Genomic DNA, 19,391 nt, shown 5'->3' with positions numbered 1-19,391 from the left:
TTGTCTGTAGCAACAGAATTTACCCATTGTATCCAGTCTGGATTTAGTGCAGTTGTCGGTAAATTACTTGGTGTTGTTAATTCCTCAAAAGCTGATTCTGCTGTTCCGACTGTAACCTGTCTACCGTCTGCTTGGTATTTTTCCTTTGCTACAGCTGTCTGAACTGCATGAACAATGTTTTCCTTAATGCTGAACCTTTTTTCAGCTTCTGTGTACAAATGTGATTTGTATGCTATTGGTACCTTTTCTCCCTCATTAGAGGTCAGGTATGTGAATCTGCATCTTCCTGGGATGACTCGAATCACAAGGTTGCGTGTGTTGTCACGTGTTTGTAATTTTGTTTTAACTAACATATCTGTTTGTAAAGATCTCAAAATTTCTGTGTGTTTTTGAGTCCAATTGATTCTTTTAAAATCTGGTTTTATTAGATCATAGAGAGGTTTAATTCTCTCTGCATAATTTATAATGTAAGTTCTACCGAAATTCAGGAAGCCTAGAATTGATTGTAGGTTTTTTAGTGTTCTGGGTGCTTGGATTACAGCACATTTCTCTAGGAAATTGTCAGCCAGGCTTTTGCCTTCACTTGATAGTTCATATCCTAAAAATAGGACTGTTAGATGGGCAATTCTTGACTTCTTAAAGTTGAATTTGTAACCCTCTGCTGCGAACCCAAGTATTATGGTGTTCACTCTCTTCAAGTGAGTATCCAAGTCATCGTCTGTTAGATAGATGTCGTCGACATAAGATAATGCCTCGTCATCATAGGTTTGTAGTAACTCTGTTACCCTCGCTGAGAATAATCCTGGGCTGTTCTTGAACCCCTGGGGCAAACGACAGAAATTCTTTTGCGTGCCATTTATTGAGAACGCCGTCAAATATCTGCTCTCTGGTGCTATATTTTGACAAAAGAAACCATTAGAAATGTCTAAGGTTGTTTTGTATTTTTTGCGCACTATGTTATTCATTAGTGCAGCACTGTGCGAGTTTTGTACTGCAAATGTTTTGCAACATGAGTTAAGGTGTCTGTAGTCCAAAACAAGACGATATGAATTGTCTGGCTTGGAGACAGGAAACAAAGGGTTGTTCATTTGTGAGGTGCAAGTTTCAATCACCCCCTGGTATTCAAGTTGATCTAGGATCTCTTTAACCTGTTTTTTAGCTTCTTGCTTAATCGGGTACTGCCTCTGGGCAGTAGGTTGTGATTTTAACTGGATTTTGTGAGGAGGAGAGTCCTCATCCCATCCCACATGATTTTTATATAAGGCAGGGGCTTGAGCTACTGCCCACTTTCTTGCAAGTGTATATTTTTTATGAATTGGAATATGGTTTGAGAAGGCAGGCATAATTATTTCTTCACCATGTGGGCACTCCCTGACAAACTCTGGAGGCCAGTCTTGTTCAGCTAGAAGGATGTCATAGCCCTTGGACAAATTATCCCAAAATAGTCCCCTTATTTTTCTAGTCTTATCCCCCTCTATACGCAATGTTATTTCATATATTTTATGAGGTTTGCTAACTCTGGTATCTGCAGTTTCCACCTGAATGTATTCATTCGTGTCCACTGTCTCCAGATGATTCATAAGGACTTTGCGAGCTATGCTGACTTCTGCTGCGCTGTCTAGCATTGTCTGAGCCCATTCTCCATTTTTCAGCTGTGTCCTCAGTATTCTCGGCATTATTGATTACTTTAATACTGGCTACCTTCTTTTTTGGAAATTGTAATTTTTTATTCAGATGAGCAGGTTCTTTGTCTTTGGACTTGACGTGCTCTTTCCTTTGTTCTGATCGATCGTCCTCTTCTTTCCGATTTCTGCGAGGAAGTCTGAAAAGATTGAGAGGGACGTGTATCAATATCTTGATATCTATCAGGTTTCTTTATATTATCCCTATTTCTAAGGTTGTATTTTTTCACAGAGGGCTCCCGTTGGGGAGATTTGCGTCCTTGGTCGGGAGATCTTTCTCTCTGCCAAGGAGACCTTCCTCTGGACTGGAATCTTTTTTCTTTAGGATTGGATTGTTTATTTCCATCCCAGCTCTTTTTTTGAGTGTTTAAATTATTTTTTATAAATACCTTTTCAGGACTTTCAACTAGTTGGGGTTTCACTGGTATTCCACCCAAACTATCTCTTCCTAGTTCTTCATAGGATTTTTCTATGATTCTGGCAATTTCAGATGGTTGGTCTGCTATATTTGTCTCTTTTAATCTCTGGCGAATCGCCACATTTGCTGCTTCTCCCTTTATGTTGGCTAATAATATTGCAGAGACCTGCTTGAAATCTTTCAGTAGTTTCATACCGAGAGTTAAAGCGGGTTCTGGACCGTATTCATCTTGAATCTGTTTTAGCACATCTGGTATTACTGACATGGATGGTACACCATGTGTTTTTGTGTAAATGGAAGCAAAGACTGTTCCCCAAGTATCACAGTCCTCCACATGTGGTGCGATTCCCATTGGAAGACAGATAGTCAGAATCCTATGTTTCTCAACAGGGGTGGTATCTGGAAACACCGCCTCTATTTGAGTGATTTTTTGTGCTAGCCAGAAAGGAATTTGTTCCCGTTTTGCGGGTACCTTACCTAGACAGGACTGTATGTTCTGTGGTGTAATTTTATTTGTGTTCCCCTGATGACTCGTCAGCTGTGGAATTTTAATTGCTGGTTGGATTGTTGAAGTCCGCATTACATATTGAACTAATTGTCTATGTATTTTTATTAATTGTTTTAGCTGTGTTAAAAGCTCTGGTGCAGGCATTTCTTCAATGTCTGGATGTGGTGTATATCCGGCTAGGACCGGCCACGTTGCTCCTGGTCTACCTAGTGGACCGAGCCTGGTGATGTGATTATTATGTTTTAGGGCGCCATTAAACAAGAGCAGGTGCTCTTGGAATTTGAGTGGTATTTCCACTTCCTCGAAAGGAGTGTACTCACTAGGAGGTTCCTCTATTTTGTAATAGTGGAAGTCCTTTGTTACAGCGTTTGCTGCTGGAAAGTTTATCCATGAATAGAATACCTCTGTCTGCCGATATTTGTGTGCCTCAATTACGAATATGACTGTACCACCTCTTGGTGTCAGTCCATTTTCTATAAGTTTTAGGGTTATAGATTTCCTTATGTTGACCGGGATGAGTATTGCATCTGGGTCATTTTCCAGCAGAGTATTGTCTGCTACTAGGAGTTCAGCTGCTATTCTAGCTGTCTCCCTTTCTTCTTCAGTTTCTGACATACTATTGTCAAGAAGATTATTTTATTTATTTGCAGATCAGGTTTCTATGGAAACAAAGATTAGATGCACAATATTTTGGAACAGTGTATCCTTCAACGTTGAATAAACCAAGAACCATACATAGGAGTCTCCTCCTGCGAGGTTTGGCGGATATGACCTTTCACCCACTCCAGACGTCTTTGGAGTATTATGGGAAAAAGGGGTTCTGTGTGAAAAAGCACGACTGAGTTACTCTAATGTCTTGCGTTAGTTTTATCGCCTATCCAAACGTTGGGCGCCATGTAGTGTAGTTCCTATTATCCCAATAGGCTCTGCGCATTGGAATAATATCTTCAATAGTATAGACCTAGGGCAGAGGTTAACTAGGTCTTCTACCGACGATATTAGACTTAAAGTTTTGTGTTTGCCAGCTAGCTCAGAGTTCACTAGAAACTTTCTCGAATAGACAAGGAGGATTTTAACCTCCCTGGGTAGACAAGAAGGGATTTAGTTTCTGACAACCATAGAACATGACAACTTTGCTCTCCCCTAATCAAGAGTGTATCTCTAGAGTCGTGTGAAAACAATAGACAACTTATTTTACTCAGTCAGTACGTGCATTCTTAGTGTCACCAGTTTGTAGAGAAATAAGAGATGGGCGTGGTTCAATAAAAGATGTTATTTATTGATCAGTCTCTTTTCTCATACAAGAGAAATGAATCGCTATTATTGCAATACTTATAGTTAAGTAAAGTGAACAGAATTATAAAATAATACTGTAAAAGCATTGATATGGTTTCTGAGCCATATGATACTTTAAAATGGATAAAATAGATATATACATATATACATTTGACTAATCGTACTCAACTGGTGCTTCTAACCACGCCTACCCCAATGTACCTGACCTAAGCCTAATACGTGGGCGGGAGTAGATAAGTAGCAGTTTAAGTTAAGTTTGTTTTGCCAAGGGACTGACTCGAGAATTCTCTGCAAGGAGTTATTCAGTTCTGTACCTGAGATCTAGAATGATGGAGGGCTGGTATCTCTTATCTCAGGTCTTGATATTCCAGCTGCCTGCGAGGGCTGCTTGGAAGCGCCGGAGCTGGAGTTCTCGGCAGGAGAAAGGCAGCGTCTCGTTCTCAGCGCGTCAGGAAGGCGGGGCAGCGTCTGTGGGCTTTGCTCTCTGCTGGGCTCCTCAGCACGTCTCGCTGCTCCGATCTCGTCACCACCGCATGTGTTTGCTTAAGGCAATGTCGGTAATATTTATACCTGAAAGGTGCCGAGATTGACGTAAGGATGGACATATATACGTCAATAAGGATGTCATATGAACGGGCTCGTTCGCACATTCTTTTGCTGAAGTTCTCGGTGAAATCAAAACAATGGCTATGGGAATTTCCCAGGTCGCTGTAGGTTTGATTTGTTTTGAGAACTCCGTATGCCTTATCAGGGGCTGGAGGAATATCGCTTGTCTAATTAGATGGCATGCGTTATGACCTAATCAGATAACGCGCTTCTGTGCCGTGGTGTGGCTTAATCAGATAACGGTTTTTGCACCGTTGGATGGCTGCTAGTTAGTTATTAACCAAACCAGGGTCAGGAATAGGGGAATCGATACAGTACCTATAGGAATACATCACAGTTCACTATGATGTGCTAAAATTCATGTGTTTTCCGCATATGTGAAGCGATTATACTTTAACGTCTTTTGCTCTTGTTTCTGTAAATGCCTGAAAAACCTTAGTTACATGTTATGTGTATTGTGTGTGCAGCACTGTGGATGCAGGACTGTGTCCCTCTGCTTTATTGTTGGTTGTTGAAATTATTCCATTATTCAATAAATGTTATAGTCCGGCTGGACTATTTGTTTATTATAGTGCACATTGTGGCCTATAATTATTGGAATTACCAATTCTCCCCTGTCAAGGGCCGCATCAGGCTAGGAGGTCATCAGTTCTCTAACGATGTCTCTGGGTCCCACCTCATCTCTGTAGGTGCTCAGTAAGTGGAGGGACACAAGCACATCCATCGCTTCAAGGAGAAAAGTGCCTTGATCCGTTGCACGTTGCAGGTAAGCACAATGGGACGACACTGCGGCAAATGCTGGACACAGGCTGATACAGCATATCAGGCAAGGGACAAACCAGGAAATAGCTCCGGGCCTAGTCAAGAGATCCCCCGGCTTCCAAGGATGTGTCTGGGTCATGTCTCGCCCCCATCAGAGTCCAGTATGTGGGGCCACAAGTAGATCGAGTACCTAGAGAAGAGAAGTACAAAAATCCCTCACCTACAGGCACGTTGAGGCGCACCTACTGAGAGGGGAGACAGCCTGCGACGGGGGCACCACAAGAGGATTGATAGGGCAATCTCACAAGCCCTCACAAGAAGAGGTCCTACGCCCCACTGCTATTGTTCTTATTACCATCATATTATTTTCAACAGTATTAGAAAATAATAAAAACAATCAATATTATTAAAATTTGAAGAAGAGCAATAATTTCAATTTTTTTAGAAATGAAAATTATAAAACTTTGCTAGACTAGTGCACATGCTGAAAATTGTTTTTAAAATGGAGGCTGACATTATATGTTTAAACGTCTCAGCAGTTAGTGCACCCATAGACCAAAACAGATCCAGCTGATATTAGTTCTGCATAAACATGGATAGTCCAAGAAGCTGATGCTTCACTCTCAATATGTTAGGAGCCACTAGAGGAAAATGAGGGTCCACAACACAATCAACAAGAGAAGAGGACCCTTGGACCAAACTGATAAGAAATGCTGACTTTCAAAGCAATACACATTCACACTGATGTCAAAGATCAGAAACCCCAAAATTATATGTTCACAATTATTACCAAAGGGAACAACTGATACAAAATATTTCTGTCATTTATTGGTCAAATAATTTATTAAAAACACAATATTAAAAAAGATAATGATATTGTACATACATAATATATCAAACAATCAAAAGCAAATAATTAAAAATACATGAGAGACAATGGCAAGTGAATCATTAGAATAAAATCATGAATTATTAATCCAATTAGAATCTTTATGGTGTGTCTGATGAATTTCAACACATGGCACCCTGAAAGTTCCTTGGATTTTATTCAGTCAGTCAGTCAGTCAAATAACTTTATTTCGGTTCCACAGAGGAATCATAAAAGTATACATCAATATAAAAAACACAATATAAAACCACAATACATTTTTACATATTTCTGGATTCTAATACATTCAATATTGATTTCTAATAACAAGTGCGGATCTAATAAAACTAAGTACAGCATTACAAATGTTTGGGGTTGGCAAAGATAATAGGTATTCATATCCCTCTTTGTAATAACATGATCCAAAGGATAATAGTAAAGGTCTAATAAAAGTGTTTCTTGGGACCTTATACAGAGCACAAAAAAGAATAAGGTGCAGAGTATTTTGCGACACCTTATTATTACAGGGGCAGAAAGGTAGTTTCTCACACCACCCCCCTTGCTTTGGATAAGCAAAAAGGAAGTGTAGAGTGTTAAGGCGAAACCTTGTTAGATAGAAACGCCATTGTGTATTAGTAATATATGACAGATAAAAGGGTCGCACCAGTTTGCCCCTGACACATAAAGCATGTTCACTGTTCCTTAAGGTACCCAATTTAGAACCGTAAACATTTTTTATAATTAACTTAGCATCTTTTTTTATCACGTCAGGGTTTTCAAACATGTTTCCTAACCCAATCTTATAAAGGGTATCCCCAACATATCGAAGCCATGGAATCTCCATATAATGATCAAGTTTAAGGCAATCTTGGAGGATCTCTTTTGTCAGTTTCAATTCCTCCGATTGCCAAACTTTAGCCCATAATAATAATGGAGCTACATGTATGGTGTCGGTCACAAACTCCATTCCAACCTTCCCATGGCAAAAACAGTTTGAGGAACCCGATGGGACTGATAGGAGACGTTTTATAAATTTATTCTCCATAATCTGGAGGTTTTCACAATTTTGTGATCCCCGAACTCCAGCACCAAAAGTTATAACAGAAACACACTTAGCTTTATACAAGGATATTATTTCTGCTATTCGCCGCTGTCCTAATTTACTGGCAAAACGAAAAAGAGCTTCAATTAATTGTGTGACCTTTTGGACCCGAACTAATATCAAGGGTTCCCAATTCAATTTTCTGTTAAAAAGGTTACCCAGATAATTAAAGTTATCAACTTTTTCTATAATTGAATCCCTCACTATATACTTGCGGGTTTTAACACTTCTTGAACCGCAAGTCATGGCAAATGATTTAGTAAAATTGACCCGAGATCCAAATTTCCCATAAAGTTATCAAAAGCATTTAAACAAATCTGCATGCTATTGGGGGTGAGGGTCATTAAAACAGTATCATCTGCATATGACAACATTGGGATTCTTTTGCCATTGATCTGTGGAAAATCAGCACAGGTTTCTAACAGAAAACATTCTAATCCATTAGTATAGACCAGAAATAAAAAGGGAGCTAAAATGCATCCCTGACGGACACCTTCAGTGGACAATATAGGTCTAGTCTTCTCCCCACCAGGGCCGTATCTAACTCTCACCATTGTAGCGGCGTGGAGCCTACGAAGCAAGGTAACCAAGGGCTCCTCAAACCCCATAGCCTCCATCATCCGCCATAGCTTATCCCTACACACAGTGTCAAAAGCACTGGACAAGTCCATAAATGCCAAGTGAATAGAACTACTCTTGGCACCCATGTACTTGCCCATAATTAATGCTAAATTTAGGCACTGCACGGTGATTCCTTTCCCTCTTCTAAATCCATATTGGGAGTCCACAATAACCCCCTGTGTCTCCGCCCATGTTTCAAGGCGAGCCAATATCACCCTACCCATTAGTTTGCATGATGCATCTATTAGTGATATTGGCCTGTAGCAGCGTGGGTCAGACTTGTCACCCTTCTTAAAAATGGGTACCACCACTGCTTCTTTCCAAGAAGTCTGGATGGGCCCCAGAATTATTGCCTTAAAAACATTCAAAAGTAATGAGGACCAAACCTCCGAATTATGTTTAAAAAGATCCAAGGGTACTGCATCTGGGCCTGGGGCCTTTAAAGCAGCCCCCTTGGTTAAGGCTATTTTTACCTCTGAAAGCGTTAAGGAGTCACTAAGTGATTTTGCTGACGCCATATTAAAATCGCCTGCTCCCGTGGTAGCAGTCAGCAATATCTCATTTGGATTAAAGATTTTGCTATAATGAGCTACCCAGGAGTCTTCAGATATATGCACTTGGATAGTACTTTCTTCACCTGTTTTCAAAAAAGGCCGGTTTATTACCTCCCAGAAAAGCCTATTATCCCTTAAATCAGCCGCTTTTTCCAGATCTTCCCATGCCTTGGTTCGTAAATCATTTTTCCTTTTACTGACTGCATCTCTATACCTTTTCCTAGCCGATTTAACCAAATCCCTATCACGTGGGACTTGGCGTAAAGCCTTTAATAGACTTGTGTGGGCAGAGGAACATTCCTCATCAAACCATTTAGGTCCCCTATCTTGTTTCCTCCCTCCTAGCTTTACAAGATGTGAAGCAACATTTCCCAGTAATAATTCGAAATTCTTAATTGTACAATCTGGGTCAGATATAGGCATCAGACGAGATTCTATCTTGTCCTTATTATCCTTAAAAACATCTATCTCCAGTTGCCCCACATCTACTTTCTCCCACCTTATGGTCACACCCTGATTTTGGCTATATACTATCGGTTGTTCCACAGTTTGGGTTTTTTCAAAAACCAGGTTAAAGCTCAAAATCAAGGGATTATGGTCACTAGCAGGGTTCGCCTCAATTTTAAAATCTTTTAGAAAATGAGAGAAACCCTTAGATACCATGGCAAAATCAATTATACTCATTCTGCCCCCAGTACCTTGGAAAGTAGGTATATTCTGTGCACCAGAAAAACTAGGCATATCCAAAATACATAAATCATTATTCAAAACAATACTATTTAGAGCCTCCCCCTGTTTTGAATGAGTAAAATGAGCCATAGGTTGGTCAGTTAGATCCATCAGACCGCATACTCTAGATCCACTGAATTTACATAGCTCACAATTAAAATCACCTAACCATATAATAAAAAGAGGGAAAACCCTGTTTGTAACCTTAGTAATTTCTTCCTGCAAATTTTCAATAACCACGGTTACTTGAGAATCAAATATATTGTAATACCAATTTATAAGAAGAATGGTTACTGGGAATAAGTCCTTGATCATAAGCAATTGATACCAAGGTGATTCCACCACTCGGGTCACATGTATTAAATTATGTTTTACAGAGATAGCTGTAACAAGTCCACCCTTTGCTCTCCCAGCTTGCGATGGTATTGCACAAACATTAAACATTTGGAAACCGTCCAAGCTCTGATCCACAGTACTCCATGTCTCCTGGAGGCAGGCAATATCAAAGATTCGATATAATCTAGCCAAGCAGGATCCTCTAATCTCCGCCCAAGGCCAGCTATATTCCAAGAGATTAAACGAAAACAGCTATCCTCTGCCCAATTACCCATTTTCCCCTGTAGAAGTTTCCCTTTAGAGTGAGTTAAGTCAGATCCACCTGCTCTTATTTCTATACCTTTAGTTACTTCTTCGGGATAGAGGGAATTTATATCTCTAGATATACAGGGATTATCTCCACACCACTGATCTAAAACAGAGGTAGAATTGGCTTTACCCATAGATCCCTTATTCACATAAATAACCTCATCCCTTTCCCCACAATTGACTACAGAATTAATATGTTGCTCATAAAAATGTTGGGATGTATTACTAGCCCAAGGGTCTTCTACTTCTTTTTCATTATTAATTCTTATCTTCGGATTGTCCCACTGAATAAATTCATAGTGAGATGTCGAGGCAGGCATAGCCTCCTTAACCAGTAAGGGAAATGTAGACAGCTTGTCCCGAGCAGATCTTTTTTGTAGGGGAGTTGCCTTCAGTCAATCATTTACATCCATAGAGGTTAAAGGGTGAAACATATTAAATAAAGGAATATTCCAAAATTCCTTTGGGTCTGTAGGAGGGTAGTTTTTTGAAATAGAATATCTATTTTGGTAATTGGGTGGTGGAAGAGGAATAACATTTCTATTAAAATGGGTAGGAATAACCAAATTCGTAAATTTTTTCTGATGATAAGGGGCATTCAAACCATGCCTCATCTGAGGTTTATTCGAGGGAATCATCATAGTTTCCGGGTAAAAGTATGTCAAGTTTCGAGATGAAACTCCTCCATCACTTCTACCCGGAAACCAGTCACTAATCTAAGTGACCACCCTATGGTCCCGGAAATTTACAATAATTAAGTCACCTTCTATGTCTTTAGGGCGTAAGCCCACCCAGTAACATCTTCTCACTGAGACGATGTCTCCATTCAAGTGTGAAGGTAATGGTCTATTCAAACGTAGCCAATGAATGCCTTTGATTTTCAAACTGTTATTTGTTTCCACATTTCCCTCTTGGACGACAGGGACACCTGTTAGAATAATGACAAAATTAGATGAGTCCGGGGGCAAATCTACTATGTTTTTAAAATTGGATTTTCCTCTGTTTGAAGGGTTTATTTGGGTGGAGGGTAATTTATTTATATAAGTGGGCTTTGGAGTCACTGATCGCGTCTTCTCTTTACTTGTGGCTTTTATAACTGGAATATCTGATGTGCCTACTGATTTGATAAAGTTCCCATCAGTAGGTAGATGGGTATTGCCTACATTGGTTTGTTATAGGTTGTTTATGTGTAGGTCTAGTTTTATTTGAAATAGCTGGAGTAATTGGATTTAAGTTCACTAACGGAGTAGGGTCCGGAAGAAGCCGATCCAATTTTTCATCCAGTCTTTTAAGCCTCTCGGTAAGTGGAAGGATGAGAGCCTTTAGAAGACTTTCAACTGCACCCAAAAACCCTTCGTCAAGAAGAGATTTATGGTCTGTGGTAAGTTTTCCAGCATTTACTTCTTTCCCCACTACATCTGGTGGAATTTGTTTGGAAGCATCCAAATGTGGCGCCTTCCACGGGTTGCCAACCTCATTTTTTTGGCCTCCCTTCCTCCTTCTCTTCCTAACTGGAGAGCGTACAACTCCTCTGCTCCCTTTACTTATATATTTGTCACGTGTTCCACTAACTTTAACAGTGGATTGAGATTCAAGCAATGTGACTACCTCAGTTTGGATCTTCAGAGGTGGAGGTAAAATAATGCTAATAGAGTGGGGGCAGGGTTTAAAGGTAAAGGGGTATTAAGATCAATAAGATTATTAGATGCAGCCGTGAGCGAATTAGCTTCACCTTCCACAGCTACATCTAAAAGCTCCAATGGTGGCGGACTATCCTGAAAAATTAAGGGAATATTATCTGTATTAAATAGTTCCGCATCCGTCTCAATATGCGTACTATCATGTACCAAAGTACTCATAGCAACCTTCTCATAATTGGAAGGTGCCTGTCTCTTAAGGAGCTCAATTGAGAGACGGCGCTCGGCCCTCCTCTCAGCTAGAGCTAACTCTCTATCAATATCTTTGGTGGCTCTAACAAAATACTTGTCGAGGGGGCCGAGTATAGATACGCCTACACAATTAGCAAGAGAATTAGAAAGGGAATTGGAAATAGAGCTAGACATCCTTAGTTAATAATGCTGGAAAATAAGTAATACATAAAAGAAGGAGGGAATAGAGAGGAAGAAACCAGGTTACTACACTCAGTAAGCAAATCAATACGCTTTCCCATAAGTTAATTCCAGAGGTAAACAATAATAAATGGTAAGTATAAGCCCATATATAAAACATAAATATTAAAAATACTACTAAAATCAGAACTGTTTAGGGGGGTGGCCCAGCCCAGCCTCCTTCGGCCCCTGACGGCCACAGACGGTCCCGCCCTTGTCCCGGGCTTCTCCCGGTCGCTCCCGCGCAGCGGGACTAAACTGTTGTCTTTATTGGATCAGTGTGAGAGGGGAGGAGCCTGCAGGGAGAGCGGCCCAGCTGTTAGTAATTGAGGCTGGCGGGCGCTCCTGGGACTAGTAGTCCTGCGCCCACGCTCGCTCGCAGCCCTGCAATGTCAAACGCCCACAGATAACAACACGTGCGTAGCGTTCCTTACTCCTCGATCAAACGTCACAGGGTACTGTTGTTGAGACCCCACACGAAGCGGGACCCGCGAAGCGGGTTCCGCGAGCAGTAGCAGGAGGCACAGGGAAGTTCAGCTGCTGACGGTGAAAGCGAAGCACAAAGCTATCCCTTCAATTCAAAATATGTGCGTTGACGCGTTTCGGTGTATGGCTTTATACGCACCACCTTTTTCAAGACTGAATGATACGCTTTCTCATACTTGGGTTAAAATAAACTGTTTGGGACTGAGTAATTATTCCACAACACAGCCTTGCTGTTGTGTGAGACATGTGAAACTGTTTATAACAGATTCCAGTTGCCCACAGACAGAGCGTTGGTGTATTTAGTCAATCATCACTGAAAGGGTGAAGACGTTGATGTGCCTTGTATATGGCACTGAAAGTAATAATGAGGATTCCCAGTTAGGATTCTTATTTTCTAGAGCAGGGTTCTCCAAAATCGGTGCTGCAGGGCTGGATCCATGCCTGATTTTTAGCATATCCCCATTTAAATAAATGTAGTTATTTTAAAAATCTGGCATGGATCTGGCCCTCCAGGACCGACTTTGGAGAACCCTGTCCTAGAGGTTGTAATGATTGATGGGGACCAATTCCAGAAAACAAAATCTTCAGGTACAACAATGGGATAGGATTTTGAAAGATAAATGTTCTATAATTCTTAATGGAAATGTCACTATTGCATAGAAAATTGACGTGGCTATACCCCTCCATCATTTGGCAAGAATTTGTGTTACCTTTTGTGCTGTGATAAATGTATATGAATCTAAAATTGGTTGTGTATAATAATTGGCTGTAAATTTGAAATCTGCAAAGTATATTACAAGCACTTAGTCAGCAACCCTAAAATGTGGCACCGTTCAGGTCCTGCCAGCAGCCCTCCACTTCACACAGCTGGAGCTGTAGTCAGCTGGGCTCGCCCATGCAGATGTTTGGGGGCAGGGATCCTTCAGCTCTTAGTTTGAAAGAGATCCAGGTGCTCACGAACAGGCTCACAGGAGCAAGACAACACACAGAGAAGCAGGACGTCGGGACAGCAGCTGAGGGTCGGATCACCTGACACAGACTTCTACGTGCAAGGTATATATAAAAGGATCTTTTGCATTCTTGTTCTAATGAGCATATGTAAGACTCATATTGTTAGATGCTTTGATTTGTACTGCACCTGATACTTTTGAACAATACAAAGGATTCAGAAGTGGATCTAATGACCACATCTCTACTTGTGTTGTGTGGTTTTTGTAAATACATGTTGTTTAGTTGCTTATACTGCCGCGACCACATTGTTTAATACTGTATTTGCCTAACCCAGGTCAGGTAGTATATATGGGTTACCCCCCTTTGTATACAACACTGACTTGCCCTGCAGCAGCAAGTGGATCAAGAGGATGCCTTCGGTTTTCTTTTGGCCTTTGCTGATCCACCTCGATGTATTTCTTCGACGTGCCTGACCTTGATGCCTGTTTCTGAGATGGGGATTGTCAACGCGGAATGGGCGCAATCCAGAGGTATGGCAGGTGGACTTGATCAGCCGGCGTAGAACCGATTAGCCAAGAGGACCAAGTAAGCACCTACTCTTGCATCCTCTCTCATTTAGCTCACAATCCTTTTCCATCGCGCCAACAACTCTCCTAACTGCCTGGCTCAAATGCCTGACTTCAAGATGGTGGCTCTCTTTTTGCAATTTAAGCGCGAGCAGCATAACTAGACAGAGAAGCACACGGATACAGGTGGAACCAGGTGGTAGATCTGCCTAACCCTGCAGAAGCAAGTAGCTCAAATGAATATGTCCAGTCCTCTTTGGCCATTCTTTGATCCACCTCGTTGCAATTCCCCAACTTGCTTGACTTCTACCCCTATGGACATCTTCAACTCTGGGATCCCTCCAGACCCAAGACCACCACCCTTGAGTGCAAGACCACCTGAACACCTGGCTGAACGATGGCAAGAATTTCCTGCCCTGTATTTATGTAATATATAATTGTCCAAGCCTAATCGCTGTTAAAATGTAAACCTGAGAGAATTTGCTATTTGTATATATATATAGATAACTCTAACCACTAGTATATGTAGTAGACCTTTGTACTTACTACCGTTCCTATGTAATTTTAGAGTTTATCTGTTTGTATCTCTTACATGAGTGACTTTACAACTTGTATATTTGCAATGTTGCCTCCTTTCACTCCACTTGTAAACATAACTCTAACCACTTGTAAATGTAGTAGACCTTTGTACTTACTACCATTCCTATGAGATTTTAGAGTTTATCTGTTTGTATATCTTGCATGGAGTGACTTTACACCTTGAACATTTGCAATTTTTCCCTCCTTTCACAACACGTGTACATTTGCAATTTATTTTTTATTTTTTTCCTATTTGTATCTTTTATGTAACTCATGTAATCCAAAGTCCTTATGTAACGCAACTGGTTCTTTTGTAAAGTGCTCTTACACCTTCGGGTAATGTTTGCATAATATAAAATCGTATTAAATAAAATAAAAATTTTAAAAACCACCTTCACCAAAAGGTGCGTTAATAAATTCTGAGTTCAGAAAGTCCAAACTTAATTTTTCTATCTTGTCCATATTGCAAGTTACACATGAAAAATGTTACAGAGCAACTCCAATGTTAGGCCTGTGGGGCAAATAGCCTTTCAATAGTGAAAAACAAATTACACAGTATTTCACTATCAGGACATGTCACACACACTAGTACATGTCCTACCTTCCACATACACTGCACCCTGCCCATTTGGGTTCCTTGGGCCTACTTTAGGGTTGCCTTACATGTAAGGAAAGGGAAGGTTTGGCCCTGGCAAGTGGGTGCACTTTCCAGGACGACATGGCAGTACACAACTGCGCACACAGACACTACAGTGGTAGGTCTGAGATACATTTACTGGGCTACTCATGTGGGTGGCTCAACCAGTACTGCAAGCTCACTAGTAGAATTTGATTTGCAGGCCCTGGCACACACTGTGCACTTTACTAGTGACTTACCAGTAAATCAAATATGCCAATCATGGATAACCAATCATTGCCACAATTTATACAGATAGCATAAGCACTTTAGCACTGATCAGCAGTGGTAAAGTGGCAAGAATCCTATAGCCAAAAAAGACAGGATCAGAAAAATAGGAGGCAAAAGGCAAAAAGTTTGAGGATAAACATGTCAAAAGGGGCAGGTCTAACACTCATCAAGGTGGTCACTCTTTCTCCTGGCAGACCTCCCTCAGGCAGTCTCTGCCCATCATACTTCGCTCCATCGCTAGTTACATGTTGTTCAGGAAAGCCTTGAAAACCTGTTTTTTCTGACAGTTCAGTCGCCTCTGAATGTTGTTTTGGCTCAGACTCTGCACCAGAACACAGGCATTAGTGCGCTTTACAAATGTTCTAAATAAACAAATACGTAATTTGATTTTCGTTTGGTTATAGAGCTATTCTGCTCATCTTCCCCTGGTTGCTGGCAGTTTGCTTTCATTGGAGGCATGTGTGTTTTTGTGGGCAAACATTAGTTCAATTGTTTTAACATTTTATGCCTATATTACAAGACAGACCAAAAGCGTTGCTTCTGAAGAACTGCACCAGTATTAGTTTACGTTTTAGAAAACAGGTGGAGGATTTAAGACTCCTCAGTCAGATTTTTCTTTACGATGAACAACAAGCATTTGCAATGCCAATCGGTCTAGCTTGTTTGTAAAGTTGAGAATGGGTGGCATTGCAAATGCGTGTTATTACCGGCCTTGGCATTGCTAACGCTGATTATTACTGCCCGCTATCAGTCACCATATTACACCGATGGCCACCAAATCTGGAATTCTCATACACATCATGCCCCCATCCGGCGTTATTTTTTACATGCCAGTGTGCACTGTTGCTATTTATACAGGTGGTTTCAAAGCTCTGGGATGTGAAAGAAATACAAATGTGCGGTGGGATGGTGAACTCCCTATTAAATATCATGTGCACCCTTCAATATTACACATTCTATGAACAATTAAAGGTAAAGTGGGCAATGCCGGGCAAAGATCAGTATAGGGGTTCATATATACCAGTGAAACCTGCGTCTCTGTGTTACTCTTCTGCCTACTAGACCCCATTGGCTGCACATCCATCCATCATAATCGTGCTTCTCTCTGTTTTTCCTGCCCACTCTCCCTCTCCCGTCCACCTAGCACTGTCCATATCCATTGCCCTCTCCCATATGTCCACACTACCCTTCAGTAACACTAGAGGAACAGCCAATCCAATGGGAGCAGAGCACTAACTGCCCTCTGCTCCTTTAACTATAATCTACACGTGAGGTGCTTGCTCCAGCTGACATGCACGGTCGGTCACAACCTGACCTGCCCCAAAGCTCCCTGTCTGCTCAGTATATCCTGTCACCTACCCTTACCACATGTAGCTTTCGGATGAACGTGATATTCAACCGATTAGATTTATATAACGAAGCAACGTTTACCTGTCAGCAGTCGCTGAGGAAAAAATATTTGCAATGCAATAGGTCTCTGCGTCGTAACGGTACTTCGTTGTAAAAGTTCCGTTGTAAAGGACGTTCCTCCATATGAAGACAAAGCAGTATTAAGGAGGGACGAACAAGGCTATTTATGGAGCAGAAGCCAGCATTTACGAAGTACAATGACACAAGCCAATGACAAATACGGGAGGAGAGTGGGGAGCTTCTATTCCATACTCTACTACGACAAGTCTGGCAAAGCAGCGCATGCACCCTGACTCTAGTTTCGACCTAAGAAGGTACAAATTAAACGCTGTTCACAGTTACTCACGTGACTGCCTCCCTCTCGCAGACATAGGCCTCACTCGGGCAGGCCACAACTTGTAAACCGCAGGGTAAACAGTAAACATATAAAGTAATAAAGTAATCACTTTAATCTGAATAAGGGTCATGCCCTACTTGAAAGAGCACATTAAATCCACATTCTTAAAGCTCCCAAAATAACGGATCCATTCTCCAGGTTTCTTATTTGCATGTTTATTTGTCAGGCTATCCACCAGACAATGTATAATTACTGTCTGATCTGTTGTTCTATGTCTGGGAAGAAAGCCAACGTAGCTTTCATGACATAAGCAGTTAGGATTTCTCAGAGGAAGTTCAGTCTTCTATAAAAAGATGTTAAATAATTGTGGGAGGCTGTTAAGTCTCCAGCAATTGATCCACAGTCACAGTGGTCCTGCTGTCCCCTATTGTGATACATGTGTGTGTTAAAGACCCTCGGGCAGGCCTCTGGAAGGATGCCAGGTGAACCACTCCAATAAACGCCCTTTCTTTTCTGGGCAGTCCTCGGTGCTTTCGGAGCAACAGTGGGGGGTTGAATCACTCCTCACAATCGGAAAAATTGTGGAGCCTAGTTCTGTCTCTTTAAATTCTGCTCTGCTTCGGTGGCCTGCGGTATATATGGACCAGATCACATAAACTGCCCGTTGTGGTGCAGTTTATTTGTCGTAATTTGCACTGCGGTGGTATTTGGCATCATCATACGTTTGTATGTGGTGTGCTCTTTTTTTCTATTTATTAGTTAGTGCTGTTTTGTGACAGTAAAAATTAACGTATTTATGTATCCAGCAGTAGCAGCCTCACAAAGCAATCTTATCTTGTGCTACAGAACCTCTTAAATTAGCTGGAAATTACGCTCCTCCCTCCCTACACTGTATAACCAGTGTTTAAAATGGAAAAATAAAAGTGCAGGTACCCTGCACTAGAGTACCTGCCTTTTTCTGAGAAATGCCTGTACTCTCCAGTTAAAAGTATCACGTCACTCTTGAGAAGTGCATGTACGCTCCCTCTCAAAATAAAACGTGCTGGTACTCAGTACGGGACAGCACCAGTGCTGGTACTCAGTACGGGAGAGTACCAGCCCATTTAAAGTGCTATGTATAACTGCCTGGAAAGGGAGTGCACTCCCACCAAGGGGTGTTACACTGCTCCATTTGTAAAAGAAAGAGTGCCGGTGCCCGAAGCTCTGTGCAGATTGCTGCTGCCTGTGCAACTAAATGTCAGAGCGCTGAATAGCTTGTCCAATTGTCTAAAATCTACCTTATGCCTCTTTAATCCACTCCCAGACACTACCTGCCCCTTTAGCTCACTCTTGCAGGACCTGCCTTCTCTCTTTGTGACAATTTTTCTGTCTTTCTCTTGCTCCTTCTTTCCGATTTATGTTTTTCCCTCTCATGCTCTCAGGGAATGTTTGATGTGAAAAATGAGTGCTGTCCCCCAAAAATAATTGCTGGTGGCCCCCACCAGCAGCCCCCAGCTCAAATTAAGCACTGGATGTTACAGTGTTAGTGGTGTGTGAAGGTTGTTGGTGACCTCTCCTGGGAGAGAATGTTCAATCAGCTCTTTGCAATGTCAAGGAACTCTGTAGTGCTGGGAGCTCCGTGTTGCCTGCTGGTTTAGTGTGCAAGCCTAGCTCTAAGTGGATCGGGGAACGTGACATCTACTTTGTGTTTTGGGGTGTCCGCAACAGTGTTTCTCTGGGGCTGCTCACCATAACGCTTGGTGCTACTCTTCTCAACCACTTTGTCATTTGTCTTTGGATAAGGTATCAGTGTGAGTTTGGGTAACTATATGCCTCGTCTGAGGACTTTTTAAAACATTTTATTGAGATAGATTTTATTAATTATTCAAGAAAGTTATTCCTTCTTCCAATGCCATTGGTAAGATATTGTAACAGGACTAATCTTGAACTTGCTTTTTCACAAAGGTGGACACAAAGGGCATCACTGTCTAGTACCTCTACCAACCACGAAGGGTTGAGATATCATGAAATTGATCCAGACAGTAACGGAGACTCAAACCTGTAGGAGCTGGACCTTGGCTCAATAATCAGGTCAAAAGACAATTACTGGCAGGTCACTGAACATGAAGCACTGGTCACAAGAGCCTTAGTCCTTCTCATGTTAGTGGTGGCAATCACTGTCAGTAAGAGGTTGTTTCAATTGTAACGCTAAACTACATGTAGGTGATGTAGATTCAGGAAAGTAGAGCAGCCTAGTCAGAGGTCCTCATGTAAGTG

This window comes from Lissotriton helveticus, chromosome 2_2 (genome assembly GCF_964261635.1).
Source record: "Lissotriton helveticus chromosome 2_2, aLisHel1.1, whole genome shotgun sequence".
Lineage (NCBI taxonomy): Eukaryota > Metazoa > Chordata > Amphibia > Caudata > Salamandridae > Lissotriton > Lissotriton helveticus.
This window is presented reverse-complemented; position numbering follows the sequence as displayed.